The sequence below is a fragment of the Tamandua tetradactyla genome, chromosome 17, assembly GCF_023851605.1.
Source record: "Tamandua tetradactyla isolate mTamTet1 chromosome 17, mTamTet1.pri, whole genome shotgun sequence".
In the NCBI taxonomy this organism is placed as follows: Eukaryota; Metazoa; Chordata; class Mammalia; order Pilosa; family Myrmecophagidae; genus Tamandua; species Tamandua tetradactyla.
Window position 1 is genome coordinate 40,590,929 of NC_135343.1, and position 15,143 is coordinate 40,606,071.

Sequence of the window (15,143 nt, forward strand, 5' to 3'; positions counted from 1 at the left end):
AGAATAGGATAATAGTGTCTGTCTCCTCAAAGGCAGGAGAGATATAATTTTCAATTTTTATACCCCAGTAGATTATTTGACCAAAGTCATTAGCAAATCTGATTTTAGCAAATCAGATAATTCCCTAGAACATAATTATTTTATCTGGATATATTCTGTCCAAGGGCACCATGTAAAGCTGATCAGTTATCTGTTTAATTCAATCAATGTATATAATTTAACCAAGCTCAATAGTGTGTTATGGAATAAAAACTCCGATTTTAGAATTTATTTTTCAAAGATGTCTTATTTAACCCTATCTATATAAAATAGGAAAGATGGAACTAAGAAGTACAGACATAAAAATAAAATTCCACTTCAACCAATTATTCAGTTTCTCTTAACCCAAGAAAATATACCAAAAAAATTGTTCCATTACATTCTAAAGAAGAGAACCTCAGAGAAGGCAAATGTAACTAAACCAGGGAGATTTTGAGAGAATAATGTTGCCCTCCCCAAACTAAAGCATTTCTATATCTGTGCTACTAAAAAGAGCTGTGTAACTGACTCCCTTGTACTGTGCCATTATCAGACCCTACTGTTTCAGTTATCCATTACTAGGTAGCAAATCACCATCAAATTTAGTGGCTTTAAACTATAACCATTTTATTTGGTGGGTTCAGTAATTTGGACAAGGCTCAGTAGGGCAGTCCTTCTGTCTGAGACAATGTCAACTGGGGCTGAAATGTCCAAAATAGATTCCACAGTCTACATTCAGTTGGCAACTGGGATGGCCTGGAAGATCTGCGAATGCTTCACTCACCTACCTAGTGCCTCAGAGAGCCTCTATGTGGCCTCTCCTTCTCCATATGGTTAACTTGAGTTTCATCACAGCTTGGAGAACTGACATTTTATGTGGAGGTTTGCTTCCAAGAGTATTCAAAGTAGAAAGTATGGATCTCTTAAGGTCTTCTCTTAAAGGTTAAATGGCATTATTTCCACCATTTTCTATTGGTCAAAACTAGCAAAAATGATAGCCTAAATTCAAGGAGGTGGAGAAGTAGACTCCTCCTCTGAAATGAGAGGTGTACACAGCCATGTTTTATGATCAATCACATCACCATCCAAAGGCGTCATCATTCATCCGGTCAACCCCAAAGCACCAGCGTTTAACTCCTCTTCTTAATCTTTGCACCATCTTCTTTGCCTTCCAAGATCACTGAAACCTAAAATCCAAACAGTTTAATGACACCAAATGTTTCAAATTAGTGTCTGTCTTGTTGTTCCTGGTAGTTGGGGGGATCAATATTAATGAAGAGAGAAGCAGTAAACATTGCTAATGAGGATGAAGGAGGAGAGATCCAGCTACTGTGGGGATGTGTTTCAGCATGCAGAGAGCAAAAATGACACTGGGCATGAAAGCCTGAATCTTTAATGCACTCACAATAATAATAGCACCAAAGTTAGCACCATGGGTAAATTTTAATAGATGATGTCTTACAAAAAGCTCTTTGCTTGAAATGCAGCCCAAAGACTAAATTAGAGTCAAAGCCCCAGTCAGTTAACTCTGCTATAACATGTGAAGAATTGATTTTCTTATTTTCAGCTGTCAGACCTGCTACAAAGAATGAGTTTTAATTCTGGGGATGTTATTAAACTCCTTGCTTAACTGGCAGAAAAATGGAACTGCTAGCCCGGTGATGGTGGAACTGCTGTCAGATTGAATGACACCTGTCAGAGTATGATGAATGACCCTCTCTTCCCACAATCCCCTGTTCTGTCACTCAGGTGAGGCCCATTAATCTTCATCCTGGACCTGTCAGGCTAGGCACCCATGATGACAAAATGTCTTGAAGCATTTACCCCCAAGATGCACAGAACAATACGATCTTCTCATTGTCAGAGCCACATCTAATTAGCATAATTTATTATGACTTCCTTCCCCCACTCTCCCCACTTTCGAATGCCACCCCCAAAAAAGCAAGTGGGGGCTAGATGGGATTAGACAGATGGAGTGTAGGACCAGCCTGCCAACTACCAAGCCCCCTGCAGTGCCTGATGAGGGGGGAGCATCTCTACAAACCAATCCAAAAGCTGGCAGTTCAATTACAGTGTAATAAAGGGACATTCATCATTCAATTAGGCACCTGTCATGGTTTCACAAAAGGGAAAACTTCTAACCTGAGACTCCAGGGAGAAGATGCTACAACCAGGAGACAGGCAAATAAATGAAAAAAGGGACAAAGTCAATTACTGGCCAACCAGACAAAAGAAAACATGTTACAAATAAAAGGAAAGTTCTCCCTAGGCAAAAATCAGAAAAGTTAGATGACCTTCCCTAGATTAAAAGGGGCTAATATTAAAAGTAGCATGAGGCCCTCCTCTGTAGTACATGCCATGATTGAATTTCCCTTTTAGAAGCTACTCTGGAAACTGAATTTTATAAAGGAAAAAGCATTCCGGAGGAAAGAAAAACTCTGTTACTCTAAAGCATTGTTCTCTAAATGACTAAGACATGAGGGGTTCAGGAAGAAAGCAAAGTGGGCATTCAACTTTGATACTTTCATAAATTGAAGGGAAAGAATTACAAGTGGTATTTTGAAACTATGATGTCCTCGTGGTGTTTGGAAGTAAGATGACACATTTGATTTCTTAACAAGTGTATGTGCTGGTAATTGAGACCGGAACATTGTTCACAATGGAGAGAAATTTCAAATTCTTTTTCGGACTATAATTTGTCGTTTTGACTAATGGCTGTTTCTTACTTTCATTTCTTTAGTGCTAAAGCTTCCAGGCATGCTTTATTATGCTGGGTGAGCAAATGGGCCTCAGAATGTTAAAGCTAGAAGTGATGAGAGGGAAGCCTCCCCTTAGCTAGTGCCCTCTGGCTTCAGGACACAGAGACCCAGAACCTCCCATCTGGGCAGTGGCTCTGGGAGTTACCCTCTCAGTTAGGGATGGGACGTCACACTTTACCACAATGCCAGTCCTGGCAGCTCCAGACAGCCCTGCTTCCCATCTGCTTGGAATTATTTTCCCAAAGATGTTTAAAGCAACAACAAAACATTTTCAAGAAAAGAAATTAGCAAAGCCTTTCACGTTATAAAATAGTCACAGGTAGAGTCAAGTAAAAATAAACTAAGGCTAACAGGTAGTTCAGTGATTAGAATGCCCACCTTTCATGCGTGAGACCCGGGCTCAATTCCTGGACCATGCACCCCACCCAAAAAAATAATAATAAAAAATTAAGGCTCAGTGGCAGAGTTCTCGCCTGCCATGCCAGAGACCCAGGTTCGATTCCCAGTGCCTGCCCATGCAATAATAATAATAATAATATAATAATAATAATAAAATAAAATAAGGTATTTTTATTTTGAATGAAATTTGCACAGAATCACTTTTACAGAATTGATTAGTCACTTTTCTTTATATATTGTTAAGAAAACTTTAGAGATAGAGATAGAGAAGATGTATAGTTTCTTTTCCCAGGGGTTTAGGTGATGGGTTTCAGTGCAATAACCACCATATGTCACCTGTCCTGGCTCCAGGTATTTAAATATGGTATGGAAAGTCTCTTGGAGTCTATCATTCCTCCTTTATTTGATTACAGGGAAGAAAGTTTCTCCTTTTTCTTTTTCAACATTCTTCTTTAAAAGTTCTTCTTCTTTCCATTATTTATTTGAAAAAAAAACTTGCTTAGAGAACTATGCAATCTAAATGGAGTTAATTTTGAGAACCCCCATTCAAGGAAATATAAGGTTCTATTTAGAGAAAGGAGACACTTAATGCAGACTTTTGGGAGATACCAGACAATGCTCTCTTCCTATCTCCCTCTCAGACTTGGTTGCTGAATAACTGAAACAGGTTGTCGGCTGGGCAGAGGATCTCTCCAGACAGTGGTCACTCAACCAAATGGTCTTTAAGATTCCTTATGGGGGAAGAACAACATGTCATCTGTTAAACCCATAGGTGTGTATTTCTGTGTGTATACACACATGTTATACCACAGATATTCATTACATTGATACACCACACCCTATAAACATATTCTTTTTCAATTTAGGTTCTGAAACAATAAAAAAAAAAAAGGCAATGTTGACCTCATTTTGTTGTGTACCAAGATATACTGACAAGTTTTCACTGTTCTTTTCCATGAGCCCTTAAATATCATATCCTAAAATCAGTAAGGCAGTTCATTTCATGCAGAAAGAGTTTATTGAGTAATAGTCTTCTGTAAAATGCATAGTCAATTCTACTGGAAGGAGTGGAGTGGAGAAGAGAGGATATGAGTTGTATTACCTCTTCTCCCCATCTCTGTTCTCCTGGTTTTTAAAATTCAAGATAGATTGTGGCACTTTTCCAGGTTTAGATTTGTTACAGGAAAAATAGAAAAAAAAAAAAGACTAGAAGATGAAAATCACAAAGGTCATAAATACTTAAAAACAAAACTGCTGGCATGCAAGAGTCTACTTTTAAACTAAGATGGAGTCCCTAACCTGTGATGGAATCTCAATAATGTTAATCGAAGTTAACAGGGCAAAAATTTAGAAGAGGAAATGAATTGAATAAAGTATTATGTATAACCAAAACACATTAAAAGTTGTATATTATTTTTATGTGAAAATCTTCCTCAAGCACTGTGTGTGGCATGGTCATGACAGGACACCCTCCAGAATGGGGGAAGGCTTATTTACTGACAAGAACAAACTGTGAGATCCCCAGCAGGTCATTTCATTTGTCTGGACTTAAGTGACTTGTTGTAAAATGAAAGTGTTGGACAAAATGATCTCAAGTTCCCTTCTATGTAGAGCTATTTGATTTTCTAATTCATATCCTAAAGTTGCTTTTTTTTTGATTGACCCAATACGTTGGGGTGAAGAAGAGGCCAGTGATAATTGGAGGCCAGCTTTCAATTGAACGTCCAGAAAGAAGAAAGGTTGTCCCCTAGTTAATTGAATGCAGCCATTGTAGAGTGCATATACTATAGACATCATAGATAACGCAGGGAGAGGCCTTAGCCTCCAACACTGTAAGCACTTCCCAGTGCCCTCGTTGGGAATGGTAAAGCCACGTCCAGATCCCACCGCTTAGATACGTTTTCTGAGCTCACTGCTTCAGGGACCCGTAGTTTAATTACATGCTTGCTATGTAAAGTTAAATTGATATCAGACAGAAGTTACTATATAACCAAGGGTAAGTCAATCCCCAAATAGTGCTTTTTAAATACATTATGATCATTCGAAGGATGTAAGTACTTATGTTGAACTCGAATTATTTCTTTACCAGGAAGTTTGACAGAAAAAAAAAATCCAGGAGTTTAATCATATTTCTCCACGTGTTTCACATCATGGCATGTGCAGAAAATAAGAAACTAAAAAACCATCCTCTCAAAGGAGGCCCTTTCCTCTAAGAAAAAATGATAGTCCACTACACTATAACACAATGCCTTAAGAACAGTCCCGTTTGACCCATCAGACTGGTCAACCCAGCCTTTCATTGCTTTGGCATGTTATCTTGTATTCTGGGGTAACTGGCAATTTCTCCTGAGCTTAGTTTCAGAGTGCTTCTAATAGGCTTCATTTACTTGTGTGCATCTTCTTTTCCTTAGTCTCACAAAGCATTGGATTGTTTGTCCTTCCTATGACATATTTTGCTTCGCCAACATGACATTTATGCCTACTTTTCTGTTTCTATAAATTTCTGGGTACACAGTAACTTTTTTTTCACTGTTGAATCATGGACTATTTATTTTATTTGATAGTTTCACTGTAAGGGAAACTCAACCCACAACAACAGTGCAACCGAACAACAATGCACATCTCTCAATTAAGTTAAGAGTTTAAGAGCTATGAAGCAAGTTTAGTCTTGTGCAGGCAATGACATCTATGTGATGACTACTACTTGGTCAAAAGCGATTACAAAATATCAGTGGGAAAACAAATCCAGATTTCAGAAATACTAAACAAGAAAAACAACATGCATCTTAGAATCAGCAAAATAGGATAAATGAATAAGGTAGCTCTTGATCCAGAACAATCAATCTGAGGACCTTGGCAGCCCCAGCCCACCCAGGTTCCCCAAGGAGTAAGGAGAACAACAGTCCAAGCATCCTTTTAATCCATTTAGCACACTGATGGAAATGACCAACTTAGGGGTCTCTAGAGATAACTTCAACTTGCTTTCTTTAAATAAGACTTCAGTAGAATTGTGACTAGTTGAGACTTAGAAGGCTAGAATCCATTTGGCAAAATTAATTACCCACCTGTGGCTTTGCCAATTGCCTTGCCAAAGCTGAGAAATTATAGCTATATTTTTATTAAAAAAAATTCTTTCAGAGAATTTGGATCTTTGCTCTCTTTTCTAGCATTTGAATAGTCATAAGTGGTTGGGGATACTGCTAGGATGTGGAATGCCAAAAACATTTGCTCACATCCGTCTTTGCCTTACTTTGCATTATCAATCTCCCTTTCAGGTAGTAGACCCTCTACTAGCCACCATCTTCCCCGGCAAGGATAAAAGGGAATACTTCCAGTTCTCACTTTTTCTTCTTCTCATCATGTACATGGGAAAATGACTGTGTACATCACAATCCCTACAACTCCACCTCCAGAGGAATGGAACTGGCTTCCTTGTTTTGCCTGCTGACTTTGAGCAAGTGAACCAGATAACAAACTGAGGGTGTTAGTCCCAGCCATTGGCCTCTTTCCCATGCCAAAGTTCACAGACTCCAAAAACTCATTTGTCTTCATTCTGAAATCTCATTCAAATTCTTCTCTCACTTGTCTAAAAACACAATGTCATTCCTAAAACCACATCCAATTTCAGTGAATAATTTACAAAAAAAAAAAATTAAAATAAGCATATGTAGAACTGGATGCCATGCAGACCTCAGGCCTGCAGACACATCTTCACTTGCATCACCCAGTTTATAAAGGCTAACCTTTTTTTTTTGCTGTTGTTTTGTTTTGTTTATTTTCCTCTGAAACCTGCAGGTAGTACTCAGGCCTCCACCTTACAATCTATTTCTCTATATACAGAGGTTAATGTGAGGTGTTACTGAGTACCCGTATTCATTCATTCATTCATTCACTCATGTATTTACTCAGTCAACGAACATCCACTGAGTGTTTGTTGTGTTTTGTGTTGGGAACTAAACATACAAATATAAATAAAACTTGTGTCCTGATCTCTAAGAATTCATAGCCTAATGGGGAAGACACACACACTCAGAAAGATTGTTATAACAGAGTGTGAGGAGCAAATGACAAGGACAGGCCTAGAGTGTTAGGGAAGCACAAAGTTGGGGGTGTCTTAAGCCCTGAGATTCTTGGAAGTGAAGACTCTCTAAGTGCAGATTTTCATTATCATGTTTGACATCCCAGCTTCTTACAGAGAAGAGATGGTGTTTGAGCAGAAAAAAAGGAAACTGTAGAACAGAAGGTTTTGCTTATACTCCAGGTATGGAAACGGAGGGTTAAAAGAAGTAATCACACCCAGGCAAAAGGAGGACGATAGCAAAGTATCTGGAATGCAGCTGGATGAATAATTGATGAGCTGGTGGCCTAACAGAGAGTCTCATTAATATGATCCTGCAGGTTCATTAAATACTGTTTCAGGCTTGTCTTGGAGGGGGCCTCCTGAGTCTTGATTAGGAATTGTGTGACTTCAGCTTTGACATCAGAACTTTGGGCCTTTGGTTGTGACAACTACTTCCTAAGCTCCTATCTTTCACTCCAGCACCTTTTAGAAACTATTCTCAATCCCCCTCTCACTAATCATGGGCCCCTAACCATGACAGTCAGTCCTAGTAAATAATATATCAAGATAAATGATAATTGTTCTGCTTTAAGTGTCTCCTAATGAACATCATAAATTAAAAATTAATATTGCAAAGACTGTATGAATAGTATCAAATCCATAAACAAAGCAGCGGGTATCACACTTGCAAATGAAAGCTAAACATCTCCCATTGTCCTCTTTTCTAGTCCTCACCTTTTTCTACCCTCCCCAACTCCCACCACACCTCCAACCTGGTTCTATAGACCTGAAATCCAATGCTAAGATTACGAGGAATTACAGTGCAAATAACAATATCACTGTTTTTTTGTTTCCATGTATTATGTCTGGCTTGATACTTTCCTACCTGGTTTAGTGTGATTTGAAGACCCAGTCTAGAGATAGACTTATCCATATTTCTTTCCCTCAGCCACAGAGAGAGAATGTAGAATTGGTTTATGAAAAACCAATACATGGGCAGGCCCTATGGAAAAGGTGAATATAGAGTCACTTTTACTGGCATCAAATTAGTTCTAAACTCCCATCTCAGAGAATGGCCTTTTAAACTGAATCACATTTTGGGGAAGACTGCATATCAGAGTATTAACAATAACAGTTTTTTTCTTCTGGGTAGTGGGACTATTATTATTATTTTATCCTTTTTTTGCATGCTTTTCTGAATTGTCCAAACTTCTACAATGGGCATGTATTATTATAACTATGTAATAGAAGAATATCATTCAGAAGTAAAGGAGAGTACTTGACCAAACATGAAAGCCAAGCCACAAAAACTAAAATAGCCATCATTTTACAAACTTTTTATAACATGCCAGACACTGTGCTTGTATTTTCTCTAATAATACCTATAGTATTATCCCAACATCCAATTCTTTTTTTTTCTTGAGATGGAGACAAGGACTGTCTTGGCCAATGGCACTAACTCTTTCATCCTCCTCACCGATGTCCCCTGTTGGGATTCCAGGGCCCCCCACCAGTTTGCTGGTTATCACTTGGCTCTTCCTGCAGTCTGCCTTCCAGGAGAAGTTCCTCTTCTGTAAACAGTCCAGACCAGAAAGTAGGTATATTTCTCGCTCTAAATGGATACATTGACTGTCTTCCATATAAAATCAATTTGACAAAAACTTTAGTTCGATTGCTTTTGGACTGAAAGGACAAGATTTTTGCAAGCTCTCACTGATTGTCACACTCTTTTACACCAAATTCTTCTGAGTTCCAACTCGTGAATTTTCTCAGTTGATTCTCTTGCCTTACTAACACAAGGACACAAAGGCTCACACAGCTAAATATGGAGAAAACATAAAATAATTCACCCATATAGCCAATAAAGGTGGTTTCACATCAGGCTATAAGCCAGATTATTTTTACTGATCCTAGCCCAAATGCCACCCCCATGCCTTTGAGGACGGTGTGTAATATGCAGTGGTTCTGGCATTGCTGCCCCTGCAATCTCCTCATGCAAAAAGAGGCACCACAATAATAATATTGGGAGAATGAAAAACTGGACCTCTTGGTCCCTGGCACACATTAAACCCAATGATAGCTAAGCCTTTCCCCAAACAGAATGCACATGAGAATGCCATGCTTAAGCTAATTAAATATCCTGCAGAATCAGGAGAACTCTGAGAACAGCAATAACATGGCTGTATTTTGTGAAAATGCTCCTACTGAAACAACAGATCTGAATGCAAATGTAAAACTAAGCATTCGATAATACCCACTTTCACATCTGTCAACCCTGAAAAGAAATTTCAAGTGGAATACATTTGTGGTTCTAGAAATTCTTAAGTTTATGCATCGAATACATTTGAGGAGACTTTGTTTTCATAGGTACCCAGGTTTTGGATAAAGACACCTCGTGGAATCGCAGACCTTTGCAGCTGGAAAGGATCATGAGCATCCTGGGCTCCTACTCCTCCTTTAGGAAGTGTGCTGAAAGTTCAGAGAGGTCAAGTCATCGCGCAAGAATACTCGCGTGATTAGATTTCAGGAAGGCCAAAGGCTAAAGAGGAATTGGGGCCAGATTTCCTATCACACCCTTAGTATTTGAAGGGTGAATCACTCAATACGGGATTGAGGGCTGAGGCAGGCAAAACTCACCAGCCACCTGGCATTTCTGTATTTTACAATCAAAATTAAGTGGGGAACAGGTGCATCAGTGGTTCGGTGGTAGAATGCTCAGCTTTCATGCGGGGGACCTGGGTTCGATTCCCGGACCATGAACCCCTTCCCCCCAAAAAATGAAGTGGGAGAATTAAAATATTTGCTAAAATTGCTTTGATTAATTTGAGCTTTGTTTAACTATTTTTAGAAAATGAAATAGAATAGAACAGGCGGCATAACATATAGTGTTTAAATATTAATAAAAGTATATTTGATGTAAAATTTGTTGGATTTTATTATATCATCCAAATTATTTCACGAAACTTCAAGTTTCATCTATCTATATATTCACATACTTACATGTGCATATATATGCATAAACACACATATGCCGGCTTATGATATGAAATGCATTTCTTACTGTGGGTCACAATAGAAAAGAAGAAGTCACTCCGGTGGAAATTTCACTTTTGACCCCACTCAATGTTCTTAAAAAAAAAAAAAAAGCAGGAGACGTAAAATAGCACCTTCTTGTTGCAGTCTGAAATGTTCTTTCTACTCCAGGCTTAGTACAATGTTCTTTAGAATACTAAAAAGGAAACTTTAAACTTAAGAAACTAGGGCGGACAGGCCATGGTGGCTCAGCAGGCAGAATTCTCACCTGTCATGCTAGAGATCTGGGTTCAATTCCTGGTGCCTGCCCATGCAAAAAAAAAAAAAAAGAAAGAAAAAGAAAAAGAAAGAAAGAAAGGAAAAAGAAACCAGGGCAAAGGGCAAATGCCTGACATATGAAAAAGGGAACAGAACCTTCCTTCATGGTGTTAAGATACAGTTTTTTCTTTCCTAAAATCAAAACTTGAGATAAACAGTGAATTTCATTACTGAACTCCAGGCATACAGTAGATGCGCAGTTATATTTGTGGAATGACTGCTGAACTTAGAGATAGAAGAGCCAGATCTTAGCTTTAGCTACTAACTTGCTATGCAAAGCTTGGCAAGTTCTTACTTTTTCTGTATTCCAACTTTCTCAAGTATAAAAAGAGGCAAATGGGCAAAAGCAGTGTTTCTTCAAGGGACTTTTGCAGAAGTCTTTCCATGGGATGGTAGTAGATGGCCTGTGAAAATCATTCATTATTGATAGGTTAGTAGGTGCTCCCTTCTCCGCTGAATTTCTATGTTCTTCAGCCTCGTCTATAATTGTACTCGGGATCACCCAATGAGTCCTAACTTCCTGACTCAGAAACAATGACGTAACTAATCCAAAGAAGGAATTAAAACACACACACATAACACACACACACAAAACTCTGGCTTGCTTCAAAAGAAAAAACAAAACAAAGCAGTATATCCAACCATTTAGATCAGATTCTGTCCCTTGAGCCAAAGAATAATAGTTTTTACTGTGAATCAGTGACCCTTTTTATTTTCCATACATCCTTTCTTCTGAAACATCTGACCTGAATTTTATAGAAAGGACAGGGAACTAGAAGCCGTTTGGGGTTCAAATCAATACCTTGCCCAAAACACGACCCAGCAACAAAAACTGTGCAGCATTTGTTCAGGAGTGGTTCTGTAGCAGCAGGATGGAGTTAGAGGCCTGGAATTGGCATGAGACCCACCCACCTGCTTCTGTGACTCTGGATGGAAAGGGAGCTAAAGGAGACACAGCTCTGGAGTTCGGCCTGCCATAGACCTACAGCTGTCACTATGGCTTGTTAACACTGGACTTAGGAAACAAGGATGACCCTTTCTGTGAAGGCATTCTGAGTTTGGGTAGCCAGAGGGCATGGCTTATCTGGGAAGTCTGGTATAATAGTTAAAAATGCACTGTTACATTAGGCAAGTCACTGACAGCTCAAAGCTCCAATCTCCTCACAGAAAATAGAAATAAAAATGGAACCTATCTTAGAATTTGTGAAAATAATTAAATAAGATGGTGTATTTGGAATGGGCCCAATATCTGATTTATCACAAGTGCTCAAGAAAAAGTACCTGTTTTGTTATGGTGTAACTGAATACAGATCATGATTAAGAGAACGAGAGTAAGGAATTTTTTTTCTTTTTTTCTTTTTTTGCATGGGCAGGCACTGGGAATCGAACCTGGGTCTTGGGCATGGCAGGTAAGAATTCTGCCTGCTGAGCCACCTTGGCCCACACAAGAGTAAGGAATTTTTAAATGACATGTTACTGTAGATATGGTCTGCTATCATGTAAGGAGCAATAGGAAGACACTGGGGAAGTGTACACACTGAATTGGAAATTCTGCTGCTTTCATGGTCCATTTCGTTCACTTTACTCTAGCAAATGGCTTGGAAGAGTTGAAGAAAACCAATCGGTCACCCCTATATGATTAGCAAATCTTGTTTGATGGGTAAAATGGGTAGCCAGGGAAGCTTCAATTTCTCACAAAACATCCTCTTGCCACAGATTTCCATGCTGTGTTTCAAATCACAATGCATTGTGGACCAGAAATCTCTGGGTCTTTTGCATCCATTTTTGCCATCCTGGAGTTGCCTGTGCCAACGAACACTTCCCAGTTATCAGTATTCAGCCCTGACATTTTTGCACGGTGGTCTTTGGTCATCTTTATGTGGTCAAAGATGTCTTTGATTTGCCCGGGCAAAGCAAATTGGTGCCTTTATTTTAACTCAGAGAAGTGAAAAGGAAGGATGACAAGAAGCAGCAGTGTGTACTGAGGGACCCCATCCATGCAGTGGCTCCATCACCAGATCCTCAAATGATTTTCATAATCTACTTGGAGTGGAAAACAGAAGCCTCAGTTCTTCATTATGCACTGCAGGAATGACTGGCAGGCTGATAGAAGGTGTATTTGGGGAGGAAAATAGGAGGGAAGACTTAATGGAAGGATATCTAAAAAAGGCAAAAGAAATGACCTATCCTATCTTCAAACCACATACTGGAAATGAATGGGTTCTTTAGTGTTTAGGATATTTTAGTGTTATGAAAATGTAGACTATAGAGCTATTATATCAAGTAATTTATGGGATGAATATTGTAATTCATTGAATGTCACGACTTATCTTTTATTCATATAGTTACTATTCCATTACCAGAGAGGGAGGTTTGTCAAAGGTTAATTATTTTAAATTGCCCTGGCAAATTTATTTTGATTTGTACAATTTTTTTGAATAATCATAGGTCTATATATTCATACATCTTTATGAGGCTTCTTTTTAAAAAATAATATTCTTTGATGAGGCAGTTAAAGTTAGATAAATGCTTTAGTGATATCTTTAAAACATATTCTCTTTAAGTGGATGTAGATCTCTGAAGAATTATTATATTATTATTGTTATTGATATTATCAGTTCTGCTTTAGAATTTTCTGCTTGTCCAAGAAAAATTGCACTAAAATGGCCAAGAGTATTAAAATTTGAATCTCTCAAGGGTTTGGTCATAGTACATGGTACCTTTTACCTCTGGCTCAGTGTTTGGAAGGCCCCCTGCATGGAGATGGGGAAAAGTTGTCGGCATCTGCTGTCTGTGCTGCCTCCACGTCTTTCCACTGAGGCTGCCCCTCGGGCAAGGGGTACCCTTTCTCAGGACCTGAAAATAGTGCCTTGTGGAGGAACAAACCCTAGAGGATGGAGCAAGTTCCTGCAAATTCAGAAAAAACATTTTGAATTATAAACCTAAATTAGAAAGGAAAACAGCAACAACTAGAGGAATTAGGAGAAATTCAGTACATACAATGCATTACATAGATTAATCCAGTCCCATCTCTGTCAAAACCTATGCCATCTCCCAGGAAGGCTTCTTAATTAACTACGCTTAGCTTCCTTATATATCTTAAATACTTATGTATCAAGACTGTATTTCATTAATATGGCCCTCTTGCTGCGTAGCTTTGTAATTGTTAAAAAAAAAATCATTTGATTAGCAGAAGGGCATACTAGGAAAGGGTTCAATTTGGAGTCAAAAGACCTAAGAGTGTGTTTAAGCACCACAGTATTACCTCCATTGCTTGAATACATTGTTTGATTTGTCTGAGACTCAGTTTCCTTTATAACAATGAGCAACAAGAAACTGTACCTTTGTGTTCACAGAATTTGTAATATGTCATCTAATAATTGCACACCTGTCTCAGTTTATAAATTCTTGCATGTTTATCTTGTTTAACCCTTAAACAGCAGAATAACAACCCACCCATTTTTATGAATATGGGTACTAGATGAATTATGTTTATATTTTCACACTGTAGGTTATCATAATCTGTAGTCTGTAGCTTTTATATTCTCAATTTAATATCAGTATCCCTGAGGCTACAGGCCATACCTATCTTTTCTTCCTTTCATTTCATTCTTTCCTTTCTTTAGGTGACTTAATGAATACACTCAGAAGCTCTCTCCAGTATGGATAATGAAGTCCTTTGCAAAATAAATGCTAGGTAAGGTTGTATTGCACCAAGTAACTGATTAATTTTACTTGGTGTCAAGAAGAAAATAATCTACTGCTTAACCAAAATTTTCACTTTTTACCTAGTTGTGCAGGTCTCATGCACATGGTTCCTGAAAAGCACAACAATTCTGAAAGCACAGAAATAAAGCTAAGCCATGGCGCATGATTTAGGAAAGCATGAATAGTGGCTGCCAGAGCAGAGACTTTGAGATAAGTGGTTTTTTTTACCCAACTAGAAGGAAAGCACAATCAGAAAAGGTCCTTGTCTGCCTTGGCCACACTTGATATTTTCGGTGCCTGGCACATAGTTGTTGCTTAATAATTGCTAGAGAAGTGTAAACTTTCTCATTATACTCATATAAATCAGATTCTGAGAAAAGTACGGAACACGGCAACTAAAGGTGAACCTAGGAGTTTTGAAATGGAATTAGAAGAGAGAAGTATTGAAGAGGGGACTCATGGAGGAAAGTCTAAAAAGCTAGGAGTTATTACTCAAAAAGAGAAAAATAAAAGTTTTCAAGTGTTATATATCATCATATATGATATCTATAATGAAATGGAGGGAGCACATTTGTAAGAGACTCCCCAACTCTATTATGAATAGAAATAGGAAATTTATTCATCTATGGTACAAAAAGTGTGAATTAAGTAAAAGTAAATGAATAAATATATAGAAACATATATGCGTGTAGTCCATACATAAAACAAATGGTAGGGAGTGAATCTGAAAAACACAGAATCAGTTCTCAACCATTGAGCTCTTGCTATGTGTCAAACACAGTTCAAAGGACTTGACTTACATTGTCGCATCCAACAATCCCCTGAGGTAGGTATTATTATAAATGAAG